General features: G+C 37.0%; 1 pseudogene; it reads right to left on the bottom strand.

The window, feature by feature from the left end:
- Positions 1-8,508: 8,508 nt before the first annotated feature.
- On the bottom strand, positions 8,509-8,595 carry LOC115064534 (annotated as a pseudogene).
- Positions 8,596-16,280: the final 7,685 nt, after the last annotated feature.

Genomic DNA, 16,280 nt, shown 5'->3' with positions numbered 1-16,280 from the left:
ATTCTTTTGGAATTCTTTAAAAAGCTGAAACTAGAAGGAAATCAACAATGCAAAAGTAAGAAAAAAGGAAAATGCTTTACCATTCCTCTGAATTTCATTTCTTGCTCTTCAATGGTATATGTCAAACTGATATTTGAAGAGATGGGCTTGATAACAGACATTTAAGTTATAGACAGTTTGATGGTAACCATAGCATTTAGGGAACTCCAGCAAGGTCCTGTGGGTACTTAGAGGACTACTTCAGGAATTGAGACAGGTTTCTATCAGCTCCTGCATTTCCCACTACAGATATAAAGCCTTTAGCACATCTTCATTTTACCTAGTCTGACATTACACAGTTAATTGCTGAACTGAATTTCCATTTTTCACAATCTGTTATTCTACTGTTCTTCACCCACAAACTATTCCATCTGGAACTGTAGCTAGTCACTTGCCAAAATTCTCCTTCTTAAAGATGTTCTGACCTACCTCTGAGTTTTAATTTCCACCCACTCTCCTTGAGCAAAGAGCTTAACCTCCTCCTTGCAGCTGTCAAACCCACCTTCTCCCCTGAGATAAAATAGCTGCAGGATTCTTGTTCCTTTACCAGAAATTCAGTAACATAAAAATGAATTTCAATGTCTCTCTATCAAGACAAAAAAAAAAATCCCACTTTCTAGTGGAAAATATTTCTTCTTTTAACCATATCACCATTCCATCAAATGCACCATCACAAATAAATACATAGTTATTATTTTATCTTAATCATTCTTTCAATTATTAGTATACACCATTCATATAATGTTCTCAAAAGCCACCCTATATGCTAATGAGAAAGCACCATATCATACTGATCAGGAGTTATTTCTAAATGCAATCTTGAGAAATTCTGAGTCATACACACATACATACATCATTACACAGGTCCATGTTACTACTAAGTGAAATACCTGACACAGACTCTCTTCAAGTGAAAAAACGTTTGTCAAGCTTACAGTTTGTTAGTTTAAATTTCATATCAAGAAAATGACATAGACGCTGATGAGGTTCACACTGTGAAAAATTATTTGTAATAGAATTTACCATTGGGCCATATACATCTGACTCATGTGTATGTTCTTAATATTTACTTTATAATTTGCCTGTTTATAAAATTAGTATCTGAGAGCAAACACTAAAATCTCTCTGAAATGAATGTGTGTAGGAATTCATGGTGAAGCGTCTTCACATGAGAGCATTAGCTCCATTGTGCAGTCCCTCTGTGTCTACTAACACTCCCTGCTGTAAAATGTGTTTTTATAAGATATTAGTTTAGCCACAGCAGTTTCCTTTTGAATGATAAATGGCCAGCATTTGTAATTTTAACATCAAGGAACAATGATTTCATCATCTTGTAACCTATTTGTCGACATTGACTGACAATTTTGAGCTTTCGTTGAATCATTCTGTGAGTTAAGTTTGAACTTTCACTGAAGTATTTTACTTCAATTTTATCATCGTATAGTCCCATACCTTTCTAAGTACAGATTATCAATTGCAACTTTAACTTTTATGCTTTCTAATTTTATTTTCTTTCTATTGGTTTGTTAGATACATATTTCTTAATTACTCTTATAGTTTCCCGTTTCCTTGTTATAAATGTATTTCTAATTAATACATATGCAATCACTCAGACATAAAAACATCTTACTCAGTTTTTCTTAGTTTAACTGCCACATTTTTTTTTCAATGTTTTGGAAGGTATCTTAAATCTGCAATGTTTCAGAGTCCATGTGATAATACCACCATGTCTAGACAATATTCACTTGGATTTACACTTAGATACAAAAATTGTTTTCCTAGTTCCATTACTTTCTCCTTTTATCTAACTTTACTGCTAATTTCTTGGTAGGACATGTTTTTTTTTCTGAAACATTATCTGGGCTACAATGAGAACTTGACTTCCGGTCCTCTAGGTTGCCATATTATTTTCAGTGCTCTGAAAGCAGATGTCATGAGCTGAAAATACTTTGTCAGCGAAGAGGAAGCTCTGCTGCTGCAGAGCACCTAAGACTCGTTCTCATCACCCACCTCAAGTGCCTCAAAACAGCATCTAACTGCCCTTCTCGGGGATCTGGTGCCCTCTCGTTTGGCTTTACCAAGCGATGCATTCCCCTGTATTAATTCTTACACAGAAATACAAATTTAAACATTAGTAAAAATAAGAATAAAGTCTTTAGAAACTCCTCCCATCATCAGAGTAATATGACAAAATTTTGATTGTTTTTAAGATAATCGTTGAATTATCTTAGATTTTCCTGTTGTATCTGAAAGATACTCTTCCCTTGGAGTCATTTGTGATCCCTGGCTCTTGACATCTTTCTACCTACTCTTCTGCATAGATTTCTGAGCCTGCCAGAGTGGGGGCTTGGATAGGAGATGAAGGCACTTCATTTAGGTCTGAGTGCTCCAAATTCTTACTCTCCACACAATTTTCAATGGTGACCCTGTGCTCGCTCCTATCTACTGCAGGGAGATGCTTCTCTGATGAAGGCTGAACTTTCTGTCATTTTTTTATGTTCCCTTAGTAGAATAATCTTTATGAGAAACATTTGACCATTAGTTGCTAGATATTAAATAACCTGTACTTTTAGATACACCTTTTAAAATGTGGATTATTTTTTTTCTTTCTAGTAACATGTGCTGTATAAAGTCTTCTCAAAAGCTTTTTAGACATTATCTGAAGCAACATAACCCAATGTGTGTGCCTCATTGGATGTCTTTGGTCCTGTTGTCTATTGAACTTGTCCTGTAACCTCTGTGAGCAAATATCACATCCCTCATTAAAATGAAGATTGACTGTTCTTATTTAACATTCCTGTGAGCAGATTCCTGAGCACAGAGTTGGTGTTCAGTAATCACTTACTGCTTTTAATTGAGGCACGAGTTTAAAAATGAAATTGAAAGAACAGATTGTCCTTGAAGTTTAAAAAGGTGGGGAGATACATGGAATTTATTGTTCTTAAGATGGTGCTTTCAAGACAATGCTTTGTCTCCTTACTTTTCACCACAAAAATGTTTAATATCCAATAAAATATGCCATTTATTTTATGTATTTCAAAATGCAGAATTCTTACAGTTTACATATTTACTAATTTTAGAGAGCAATTCTGGCCTGTAATAGGAAATCAATGCCTCTGGTAACATAATGAGACCTGCTGCACTATAAAAACTGCATTAGCATCTTTTGTTATTTGAAAACAATTGATCTTGCAGTTGGGTTTTATGATTAAAGTTTCCAGGCCCTTCAGGAAGAAAGATAACTGAGGGAAGGCATAAAACAAGAAAGCCTCCTGTTAAGGGACTCTGGGATGCCCTGGTCAATTAGACTTTCTTAAGAGAAGGTCTGGCTTGTTAAACTGGTATACACATCTGTAACATAACTTTGTCTAGTTCCCGTCTAAGCCCTTTGAGCCAAGTTCTGACAAATACCATGTCTGTGTTGGGGCATCTTTTCTTACAGTCTAGACATGTGATGCCCATTTATGTCTTCTTTGCTTCAGCTTCCCTCCAGAGAAGACTGGTGGGTCTGTTTTCTCCTTGAGCTCCCCTTATTATTATAGTCCTTATTTAAACAAAATTCTTACTCATATGATGTAATGAGTGGTTAGAAATCTGAAGTAGAAGTAGATTTTTTTTCTCCCTAGTTCCCAACAAATGCACGGGGCAAACATACTAAAAAGTCACATTTTATTCAAACTGATACACCCAAGGCTTCTCTTAGGAACAGATACACAAAACCTTAGAAAGGGGTTATACTCTTTTAAAAGCAATGTACTATCCTTTTAGAAGCAGTGTGAAATTTGAATTGATAAAGGATTACACAATAGAATCAATTTTACTTGGAGATATATATATATATATATATATATATATATATATAGAATTCCCAGGAACAAATTTTTAAAATGATGCTTTTATTAATTCTTTGATAATTTCACACAACCTATTTTGATCTAATTCATACTGATCTTCTCCCAGACCTTCCCCTACCTTCTTAAATGTCCTAGTTTTATTACCATGATAAAACACCATGACCAAGATACCTTGTAGAAGAAAGAGTTTATTGGGGATTTAACAATTTCAGAAGGTTAACCCATGACCATGATGGTGAGAAGCATGGTAGAAGGCAGGTAGGTATGATTATAAAGTAATAGGCAAGAGATTGCACCTAATCCACAAGTATGGAGCAGAGAGAGAGAGAGAGAAAGAGAGAGAGAGACAGAGAGACAGAGAGAGACAGAGAGACAGAGAGAGAGACAGAGAGAGAGACAGAGAGAGAGAGACAGAGAACTTGGAATGAAAAGTTCTGGGCTTTTGAAACCTCAAATCCCACTCACTCTTATGCTTGTCCTCCAATAAAGCCACATCTGCTAATCCTTTGCTTATAGTTCCAATAACTGGGGACAAAGAGTTTAAATATATTAATCTATGGGATGTTTCAGATCAACTGCAATGAACACTAAGAAACTTTTTTAAAAACTGCCATTACTTTTATAATTTAGTATGATTTTTATATGTATAAGAGAAAAAAGAGCTGCAGTTTGTTATTCCAATTAAAATTATATCTGAGGAAAAATACTGTATAAATTCAAGTTAATGACACTGTATCTTTCTTTAAAAATAAGTCTTAAAAGTAGGGGGTGAGAGAAAGAAACTTCACCTTGTTTTCCTGAAAGACTTGTTTGTGATGATGGTTGACCCTTGGCTTCCTTCCTTCTAAATCAATCTCTCTCTCTCTCTCTCTCTCTCTCTCTCTCTCGCTCGCTCGCTCGCTCGCTCGCTCACTCTGTTTCATACTATTGAGTTTACTTTCTGTTGCTCAACTGCTCCTGAGGCTTACCTTGAAATATGGTCAGTACATCAGGTGTTATATCATTAAAGAAAACTGACTTTCCTTCTCTGAGCTCTAATAAAATGCCAATCCATCCTCTGCTATGGGTGGGAATCTGTGCGCACTCCTGCTCCTCTATGCTCCAGACATAAGTTTTATTTTCATCAGTATTCCTGAATATCATGTTGTTAAGGATGCTGTAGAAGGCAAGATTTGTTTGGGTAAGTGCAGCTCAGGGAAATCTTTCCTTTGGTGGGCTTGTGTAAGTTAATATTTTTTTCATTATTGTGATAAAATGCCTGGTGAAAAAACTTATACTCCAAAGGATTAACATTAGTTCAGTTTGCAGAGATAGTCTTTCATCATGTAGAAGACACTGTTGCAACATCAGCTCCAATTGTGGTGCCAGCAATATGAGGTAGCTGGTCACACATATACCTGGTCAGCAAGCAAGGATACATAAACACTGCTGCCGGGCTAACTTTGCCACCATATATTCAATCTGGGATACTTGTTCATGCATAATGCCACATTCAAGGCACGTTCTTCCTCCTCAACTAAAACTCCCTGGAAAAGCTACCACAGACAGATTTATTTATTTCTTAGCTTCCTAGTTGACTGTAAAATCCAGCCAAATGGATAGTGACTATTAGCCATTAAAATTCTACCTGTTTTCAACTTGGCATCCAAGCACATCATTTTCAACTCTAGCTTCCATGGACTCATGACCTTCTCGTAGTGTAGACTATATTCAGTTCAACTTCAGAAGTCTCCGTTTTAACAGTTTCAAAATTGTTCAAATTCCCAGAATCCAAACATTCTTATATGATTCCATCAAATCTCCTAACTGTGAACACCTATATAACAACAAAATGAATAAAATGCACAGACTAAATAATCTAATTTCAAAAGTGAAGAGTCAGGCCACATCGAAGACAATTTGGGATAAAACAAGGCCAAAATTGAGCAGGACAAACAGGAAATCTTGAAGCTGCATGTATGCTCTCCTGGTTTTATTATCGAATCATCTACCCGCAATGTTCTTGGGTAGTCTAAGCTTTCCAGGTCTGCTTTCTGTAACCTAAGATAAAGATAAGCTTTGTCTTCACCATTTCGTATATTATCTGGTCAGGGCTTCTTCATAAGGAAACTTACAATGCCACACATTACTTAACTTCGGGTAGTTTCTGGAACCTTAACAGAAACCTCATGAACCTTCAACATTTGGATTTTGCATACATGCAAAACGAATACTCTGCAGATGGCATTCAAGTCTTGCTACCAACATGAGATACACTCTGGTCTCTTGCTACCACAGTTCTAGTTTGTCTCTGTATGTCTCTGTGACAAATCATAGAAGACTACTCTATAGCAATTTGTTTTTAATACAAATCATTCTCAGTTTAGGCACCATACTTTCAAATGAATTTGCACTTTGACATATTGAAACATTTAATATGTGTGGTCTTTCCATTGGGATACCTTTCCTAGTGAGAAGTACTAAACTGATTGTGTGTGTGTGTGTGTGTGTGTGTGTGTGTGTGTGTGTGTGCATTATTGTGTCTGGTACAAGCATTTGAGTATGGATATGCACACCCATATGTACATCTTCAGAGTCCAAAGCAAAAATTCACCTCTGCCCCTGTCAATTTACTTTGGAAAAATCTCTCTCATTGAAACAGAAACCTTCCATTCCTTTAGAATGGCTGTATAGAACATTCTCAGTATCTATTTGTTATTGGTGTCTAATGTTAGGGTTATAACCACACACAGAAATGTTCAGATTTTTACCCAGGTTTTGTGGATTTGAGCTCAGGTCTTCATACTTATAAAACAAATTCATTTATGCCCTGAACTACTGCAACAGGTCCAAGGTTGAACAGTTGATCTTCAACACTGTTAATAGGTTTAGCAATCACAAATTCTTTCTGTTCATCTCTACTCCTACCTGCAACTTTAAACATCTTCATACTCCATTCCTAAACAAAGTTGTTTCACAGCTCTCTCCTCTCTCAGTAGACCTACCTAAGAACAGCGAGTATCCTAGATACTTAGCTGACATGAAATTGCCTCCCCTGCTTTTGAATTTGTCCTCATTTGAATTCTCAAAAGATGAGCAGAATATAGTTAAATTATTTGATAAGTGGAAAGACACCCCATGTGGGACTTCATTCCCTCCTGTCACTAGGAATGGCCATTAGGATGGCGAAACTCAGGGAGCATGAGTACGCCTTATCCCAAGCTACCACTGTTGGGTGTTAGGCTTCAGGGAGGCTCTGAGACACCACTGCAAGGGTGGAAGAAAACATCTAAGATTTGGGGAAACCAAAATTGTGGTTCCTCTGGTCTCTGCTGAAGAATCGCCCAGTGAAGTCAGGAACAAAGTGTCTGGGGGATTATGGGCCTGATGAGGCTGGGACCAGGTGCTCTCAAACTTGTGGACATCTAGGCTTTGTTGAGTTGAGAAGAACTGAGAGCACAGTCAGGGGCTGGTGGGCTGTAGACTGCAACTTGCACAGGGCTGGTGCTGGGGAGGATGGAATGGGAACCCTAGATTAGGTAACTGCAGTTGTCTGGCAGTGCAGAAAGGCCTTCTATGGAAGTCGTAAGCTGTGACTCTGTAGGCTAAGGCCTTCTCCATGCTTCCCATGTTCTCAATGAAAGAGATAGTCCTTGGTCTGTCAAACTGTTTGTTGATTGTTCCTCGTGGAAAATGGATGCATGCTTACATCTAAGAGGGGACCAGAGATTAATTACATTTTGCAGGGAGGAATGTCCAGGAAGGAAAGCTTATTGGCTAAATCCTCAGGACCTCTAGGTACCTCCTTAGCCTAGAGAACTCTGTTTTGGGAGTTTGGCACAAATTCCAGACCAGGAATCTGGCAGGGAGCGGGGGGGGGGGAAGGGGGGTGCGGGCGCACATACAGTCTCAGGTATGTGCCTGAGTGCCAGGGTCTCAGACCCCTCTACCTTACCAAGTTTCCTGGCACAGGCCATTGTCCCACACCTTCAACATTTGCATTTTGCTTGCATACAAAACCAATATTGTGTAGATCACTCACACACACATATACTCTCACACACACATATACACACACACGCACACACATATACACACACAAACACACATATAATTTTGAAATTATATTTTATAGAAATCTGTTGCAATCATATATTCACTGCCTTTTTTACACAACATTTTTCTTTTGTTGTTATTGAGACAATTACATCTCCCTCCCTCTTCTTCCCTCCAAACCCTTTTATAATAATGAATTTTATTTTTAATTTTTATTTGTATTGAAAATAGAATTTTTTATATAACATGCCCTGTTTCCTTTCTCTATACACCTCATAGCTCCTCCTCTCCAGTCCTTGTCCCTTTATGCTTCTCAATAAAACAAACAGGCTCCTAAGATAGAATAAGTAATATAAAATAAAACAAGAAGAAGCATAAAATATTATGATAAAACAAACAAGCAGAAGGGAAAGAGCCCAAGAAAAGGCACAAGAAACAAGTATAGACATCAAGACCCATTTTTGTTTTTGCACACTTAGAAATCACATCACACAACACCAGAAGCTCTAATATATTCTCAGAGGACCTTTATGTATTATAAAAGATGGAGGAGGGAGAGAGAGAGAGAGAGAGAGAGAGAGAGAGAGAGAAACACCTCATGAATTTGCTCAGGGGCCATGCTAATCTCTGTATTATTCAAATTTTAACATATATACTGGCAAAGTAAACAATTCCTGGTCCATTCTGAATCTCCACGAATGGTTCTCTCTAGTTAGGTCTTATATCACTGTACACCTTTGAATACTCTACTCACTTGAGGAAATCCTTCTTAAAGTTTCCCTACAAGGGAGTTGAAAATACTCTGCTAGAAGGATCTATAGAAAAGGCAATTATATTGTCAGAGTCCTTAAACATGTTAAGGAGTCTACTTAAGAGAGACCCTTGGCTACTTTGATTTTTACAAATTTCACTAGGTAATAATTTCCCTGCCATCAGTGTTAATGAAAATTCAGGAAATGTCAGACTTCAGTGAATATAAAATCTTACAGAAGAACATTTTAGAAACGTCCAGGAAACATCCCAAGTGAGAAATCAACCTTTCTTTTCATGCATGGCAGGCAATAGAGTGGCTGAAATGCAAGGAGTGTGGGCAAAGCGGGATCTGAATTTTTTCAAGCGGTGTATTTTGATCCTTCAAGGCCCCTGGAAGTGGGCCAATCTCATTAATTAACTAATCCTTCTCACATGTTTTGTAAGAATGCCATTCACGCTAGACATCTTACTTGATGCTGTAATGGGGAAGGAGGATGAAAATTGCAGACAGGAAGTGAGGGTGAAACTTGCCAGCTTCTTCATCCACAGGGCTGTGGGTGTCCGACCATGAGTTTGCATCACTCTCCCTCCAGAAGGCTTGTTAGGGAATTGAGGTCTCAGTGTGTCGTTCATTAAGACCAACATCTGTGAAGGCAGTTAGAATGGTAAGTTAAGATTTTGCCTATAGAAAGGAAAAAAGGAAATACCTAGATTATATAGATTAAATCGCCACCTTTAAGAAGTGCATGTCTCTCCTAGCCACTGGGAGAAACATTCTTTTCTATAATCACCAGCTTTGAGGATAATTAGGATTTTTGTTAGGAAAACTACATTTTTTCATGGTACCTCTGTGTGACTGGAATCATACTGTGCCTTCAATCAGATAAAGCAAATTCTGGATTACAGATTGTCTGAAGTGGTCTTTGCATGGGACATTCACTGGAAGGCTATACAATCATTCCTGGCATCGCGTAGAACCCATAACATGGCAAGAAAAGTCTATTCCATTACCTGTGGCTTTAAATAATGAGCTCGGAGGATATCACATTCTCTTCCAGTTTTCAAATTGTTTTCAGAAATACAAGCTCCCAGTAAATAGACCATGAATCATAGCCACTGGAGACTCCTCTTTGGGAGCATCCCGTCTTTCTTCGTTGAAAACTCATGATCTTGTCAACTAAATATAAAAATAGATTTTCTAAATGTCTATTTCCTGCATATTTCATTTGTGATCCAGACCAAGTCTTGCTGACTTTTGTGTCATCATAAAAGCATCATTATACCATCACTATGTACATTAAAATATAATCAGATTATACACATAAATAGGAAGAAATGTAAAAGTACAAAACCCTTCAAAAGTGGGTTTTAAAAGTTGTTTTAAAACATGGATTTCTGAGAGAAGTTTAAATGTAAAGAACTCATTGACTGTGGGTTCAAATAGAAAATGAATAGAAGGGTTGGGCAAAATGTATTAAGACAGATCATTGTTTTAAAAACTTAAGTTGCAACTTAAAAGAATCCAAGGAAGGCAGTTCTTAAATGTCTACCCTCAAGTCCAAGAGTGGGGATCTCTGGGGGGTTTCTGGAGAGAAGAAATGGGATTACAGCATTTTCCTGGCCCAAAAGCCTAGCCAAGAGGAAGTGAAGAGAACCTAGCCACGGGCCAGATTTCAGGCTCCAGTGGTAGACTGCCAGAACATCCTACACACCGGACAAAGACAGTGAAGCCAAGACTACCCACATTCCCAGGCTTTTAAAGACTAGGGAACCTCAAGGGGGTACTTGATTTATGTGGATCAACTAGTTTGCCCAGATAAATTTAAAATGAAAACCTTTTCCAATGTTCTCACCTGGGATTGGGAATCCTGGAAAACAAGAGTAGAAGGAGCAGATGAAATTGCTCCTGGATGAGTACTGCAGGACAAGTGGAAAAGAGCCTAAACTCTGGATGACTGCAATGGCCGACAGCTATTGAGCACTTACTGTTTACTACAATATATAGTTTTCCATACAAAATTACTTTAAGAAAAACAATTGTTTTTACCAGGTTTTAGAAATAAGGACATTAACTAAATAATTAACATGCTGTAAATATACAAGAAAGAGCCAATAAATTATATACACAGAATTTAAACCAGGTTGCCCATACTTACAACCAAATTTTTTTCCATTGATATATTTTCTTTATTTTATTTTAGTCTGTTTTATTGTTGTTGGTGGTGGTGGAGGTGGTGTTGTTAATACAGGGTTTCATGAATGCTAGGCTGTCAACAAGTTCCTTATGGAGCTGAAATTGACCTTGAACATCTGATCTTGCTGCCTCACTTTCAGTTCTGGAATTAGAGTCATGAGCCACCAGGTTTAGTTTATGCTTGACTGGTGAGTAATAGCCAAACACTCTATCAACTGAACAGCCTAACTTCTTAAACTCGGGAGAAGATTGAGTTACCTCCTATATGTAGTTAGTTGTGAATTAAGAAGTGCAGTTAATATGATTTATATGATTATCTTTATTAATTAACCTAATGATCAAAAGATACCAAAGATTAGAACAAAGCTATAGCATAGTGAAAGTATGGGATGCAAGGCAAATGTAGACATTTATTCAGACTATAAAACATGGAATTTCCATGATGATCCTACTTCCTTATCAACTGTCATCAATCATGAAAAAATAAAAATAAAGATTTGAAGCTGAATGATTATATCATCTGTTACAATATATATATTCACATTCTCTTTTAATCTACTCCTCAGTTCAGTTCAGTGGTTAGCATAAAATATACATCCAATGAGTATTCCTAAAATAATGAGATAGGTAATATTTATCTCATTTTACAGATGTGACAACCAACTCTTAGAGAAAACTTCTCAAAGACCACAAGACCTCATTTAGAATCAAATTTAGTTTTTCTAACTTCAAAACCCTTACATTTGGGAAAATGTCAAAAGCCACAAAATTACAAAATCATGTTGTTATAGTAATAAATAAAATGAGTTGAAAGGGGATTACTCTTTGGACAGGTCTTAAATAATGAGCAAAACCTATCACAGAACAAGAATTGATTTCATATGAGGATGTGGAAGCTTATAAAGGAAAATATTCCTGGCCACTACCTCTAAATTTGTTGACACTGAGGTATAGACGTTGAGTCTCAGCTGGAGACTACACTCCTATGTTCTCTATCTGGGACTGCTCCATGTTTCCTACCCTATTCTACATACATTTACCATCTGGGGAGATGATTTCTGTACTAAGTGGTATAGAACCTATAAATTGTAGTATTGACATGCCACACATTCATTCATCTACAAAAAACTTAGTCATATATACATCTCTTTGCACAACAGGAAATTTAACGAAGGTAACTTATTCCAAGTCAAGACCAAGTTCTGCAAGGAAATGGACATGCCTTGGAGTGAACTATTCATCTGTTTTTGTTTTTTTTTTCTTTTTTGACCTAGGCAGAAGTTTTCATACCTAGATGTAGAAACTGATTACAAACAGTAGTCTAGAAATGTAAGTGGAGAACGTAGAGAATTTCAGAAGAATGATAGACTTTCTGCACATAATTTCTTCTCTAAGTATTTTCCTACCCTGAGACACTAAGGAACACTTAAGCTCTGCTTAGAAATTAAATAGCTTAGTAAAGTTTGTGGACTCTTGCACTGAGAAGACAATGTGCAGCTGTCTCAAATAAAAATAAGCCCATGCATGCAAATAGAGCTAGAGGCCATGAAATGATAACCCAGATGTCTCCCAGTCCTGGATGCGGGACTTTTGGCCAGCAGCAAGTTCTTTGAAGCCTGCTTAGGCATTTAGGAAGCCACTTCAGGCAAATACGCATGTATAAGAGTCCTTGGCTTTGTAAATAATTTTTAAACAGTAGCTACAGTGTCCCAACTGCTGCTTACAATATAAGCAAGTGTGTGAAAAAAAAATCAAACAAAAAAATAAAATAAAACCACATCTTACATCTCATTGAAGCACTTATACTTTTGTTAAACTGTGATTCCCCACAAGTATCATAAACACAGAGTTCAGGGAAAAGCTAAATTTAAGCTATACCAGAATCAAATGCACTTGTTTGTGCTTCATTTGTGAAGCGATATTAAGACAATTAAATGATCTTTAGAAGATATCCTTAGACAATATTGAATACTGTCTAAAATTTAAAAAGTTTGCAGACATTAGCAGATTGAGTCCAATTTTATACAAAAATGCAAAAGTTATAAAAGAGTGGCCATGAGAGAGTTGGGCATGGGAGCATGCACCTTTATCTTAGGACACAGGAAGAAAGGACAAGTTGGGCTATGGAATGAGGTTCTGTCTCAAAGACAAAGCCAAACAAAGCAATAAGCATGAAAGTCTTAAAGAATAAATTTTTGAAGACAGATAGTAAATTATCTAGATTTTCATAAAACCAGTGCAATAAAAATAATGTCATATTATATGCAAATAAAAAATATAATCTGACTGATAGTACAGAAATAGATACACATCTGTTTTACAGCAAGATTATAAAGCAATATGATTCTCAATTAGCTTGCTTATGGTGAACAGAGAAACTAATGATTTATCTTTAATATACATAATATTTGACTCTCAGTTTTATGGCAATCAAGCAAATAATACAGAATGAAAAGGAAGGTCTTTTCAGGAACCCTTACAAAGTCAACTGACTTATCTCTGGAAAACATAACAATTTATTCCTCATACATGGAAGTCAGCCCTAATAAAGAGTAGAACTAGAAGCATAACAAAAATGAAAAGTTGTAGATGAAAAGTACCCACACATGACCATTTGATAAAAAATAGTTGTGACTCTTCCCATAAATTATTCACTAACATCATAAAATATAATATAAAGGATTGATAAACTGACATATTAAAATTTAAGGAATTTTTATTGATTCAAGATACACCATTGAAAAGACTGAAAAAAAGAAACCAGAGGTTTGAAATGATATTTTCAGTATGTTATTTGGCGAAAGCCATATATCCAAAATATATACAGAGTGTCTGTGAATGAACAAGAAAAGGATTACATATTTTATTTTAGTGGTCAGACGTCAAGATGAAGCTTGGAAAACTATGGTTTTCAAATATTAATACATGTACTTAAAAGTTTCTCAAATTTGCTAGTAATCAGGAAATTTAAATCAAAACCACAAAGAGACAAGTTTTAGGAAGTATGTGCAGCATCAGAATCTCATCACGGAACCTCAATGTGCAGCATCATGAGTATAATTTTTAAATGTATTGTTCTCTGTCAGGAGTGTACAGTTTCCTGAGCACAGTTTCCCCCCTCTCCTCCTACCAGTTCTCCCCACCTCACCTCCCCTTCCTCCAGATTCAGTACTCCTCTAATTCCCTTCAAAAAATAAAGCAGGCCACTCTGGAATATCACCCATACATAGCATAACTAGTTACTAGGCACAAATCCACATTTCAAGGCTGGACAAGATAACCCAGTAGCTGGGTAACAACAGTTCCAAGAGCAGGAAAAAAAAATCAGAGACATCTCCCACTCTCACTGTTAGGAGTTCCACAAAAGCACTAAGTTGCACTAGAGCATATATGCAGAGGACCTAGCTTAAATCTACACAGGCTCTGTTGCTTTGGTCTCCATGAGCCCCTTTGAATCCTGAGTAGTTGATTCTGTGGGCTGAGTTCTTGTAGTATCCTCGAAATCACTGACTCCTAAAGTCCTTCCTTTCTCTCTTTCATGGGATTCCCTGAGCTCTGCCTAATGTTTGGCTGTAGGTCTCTTTAACTGCTCTAATTTGTTGCTGGGTGAAGCATTCCTGCTGCCCATTGTGCTAGCCACCTATCTATGAGTGTAGCAGAATATCATTATGAATTAATTCATTGAATTTTTCCATTGACATTTCTTTTGCAGGAGACTGGAGGGGGCAGTCATGTTTGATTTTATGCTATGTCTCTGCGATATCTAGCCTTTGCTTTCTGTCCATGCAGGAAGTCACATATGACTCCCTCTCCTGCTGTCGGCCTCAAGTTTCACCAGTCATTGGTTGACCACTCCCATAAGTTCTGTGATATTATTACCCCACCACATCTTACAGGCAGAACAAATTATAGGTTTAAGGTTTTGTCCCATTCACACCACCAGAAGCCTTCCCTGGTTATAGGATATTGGTTGGTACAGCTCTTTATACTCCATTACTAGGCACCTTGGCTAGCGTAACCCTCGTAGAGTCCAGGAAGTTTCCATTACAATGCTTCCACATTGGCCCACAAGTGTCCTCAAACTGCAGTCTCTCTCCCAATCCCCTCTTCTTCCATCACTCCCCCGACCCACCTGATCCCTCCTGTTCTCATCCCTACCCACCCCAAGTCCACCCACAATATCTATTCTACCGCCCCTTGCCATGGAGATCCATGTGTCCCCTTGAACACTCCGTATTATTTAGGCTATCAGGGTCTATAGATTGTAGCATGATTATTCTTCACTAACAGCTAATGTCCACACTAAGTGAGTACATGCCATGTTTGTTTTTTATGTCTAAGTTACCTCACACAGGACGATTATTTTTAGTCCCATACATTTGCTAATATCTCATTGTGTATACATGTACCATATTTTCTTATCCTTTCTTTAGCTGGAGAACATTTAGGTTTCTCCAATTTGGGGCTTTTATGACTAAATCAATGAGGAACATAGTTGAGCAGGTATCTTTGTGGTGGGATGGGGCATTCTTTGGTTATATACTTAAGAGTGATACAGTTGGGTATTGAAGAAGATCAATTCTAAATTTTCTGATAAACTGCTACATTGATTTGCATAATAGCTATAGAAGTTTACACTCCCGCCAGCATGGAAGAGTTTTCCCTTGCTCCACATCTCACATTAGCTGCTACTTAAGTCTTTGATCTTAGCCATTCTGATAGGTACGAGATGAAATTCTAATGTAGTTTTGATTTGAATTCCTTTGATGGCTAAGGATGTTGAATACCACTGCAAGTTCACTTATTAAACGGGATTGTTTTAACTGTCCGTGTGTGTGTGTGTGTGTGTGTGTGTGTGTGTGTGTGTGTGTGTGTGAAGCTTGATTCAACTATTTTTGGTAAATTGACATTATCTACAAAGCTTAATGTAGACATGTGTTAACCTTCTATAACGATTCCACATCCCCTAATGCCCATGTACTTAAAAGGAAAAGTGTAAATATTCACAGCTCTGTTATTCTATTTATTCACAGCTGTAAATTGCCACAAATATGCAAGAAATTATATATATATATATATATATATATATATATATATATATATATATATCAAGACATCCTATACCAAAATTAAAGGAGCCCTCTGATAAGTGAACTGAACAATAGAAGCCACACATCAGTTAATTCCTCCATCCTGAAATTTCACTCAAATTGTTATCTTGAATAAACAAGCAACAAATAAATCTAACTCAAAAGAGTAAGGATATTGTTTAGCATGAAGCACACTAATCTCACATATGTGGCTAGTTAAGCAGTTTTGACTTCATCCAAATCACATGTGTAATATTTTTTAATCTCATTAGTAACATAATTATGTTCCCTAAGAAAAAATTGGGGCTGTACATT

Source organism: Mus pahari, chromosome 7 (genome assembly GCF_900095145.1).
Source record: "Mus pahari chromosome 7, PAHARI_EIJ_v1.1, whole genome shotgun sequence".
Classification (NCBI taxonomy): domain Eukaryota; kingdom Metazoa; phylum Chordata; class Mammalia; order Rodentia; family Muridae; genus Mus; species Mus pahari.
This window is presented reverse-complemented; position numbering and strand designations above follow the sequence as displayed.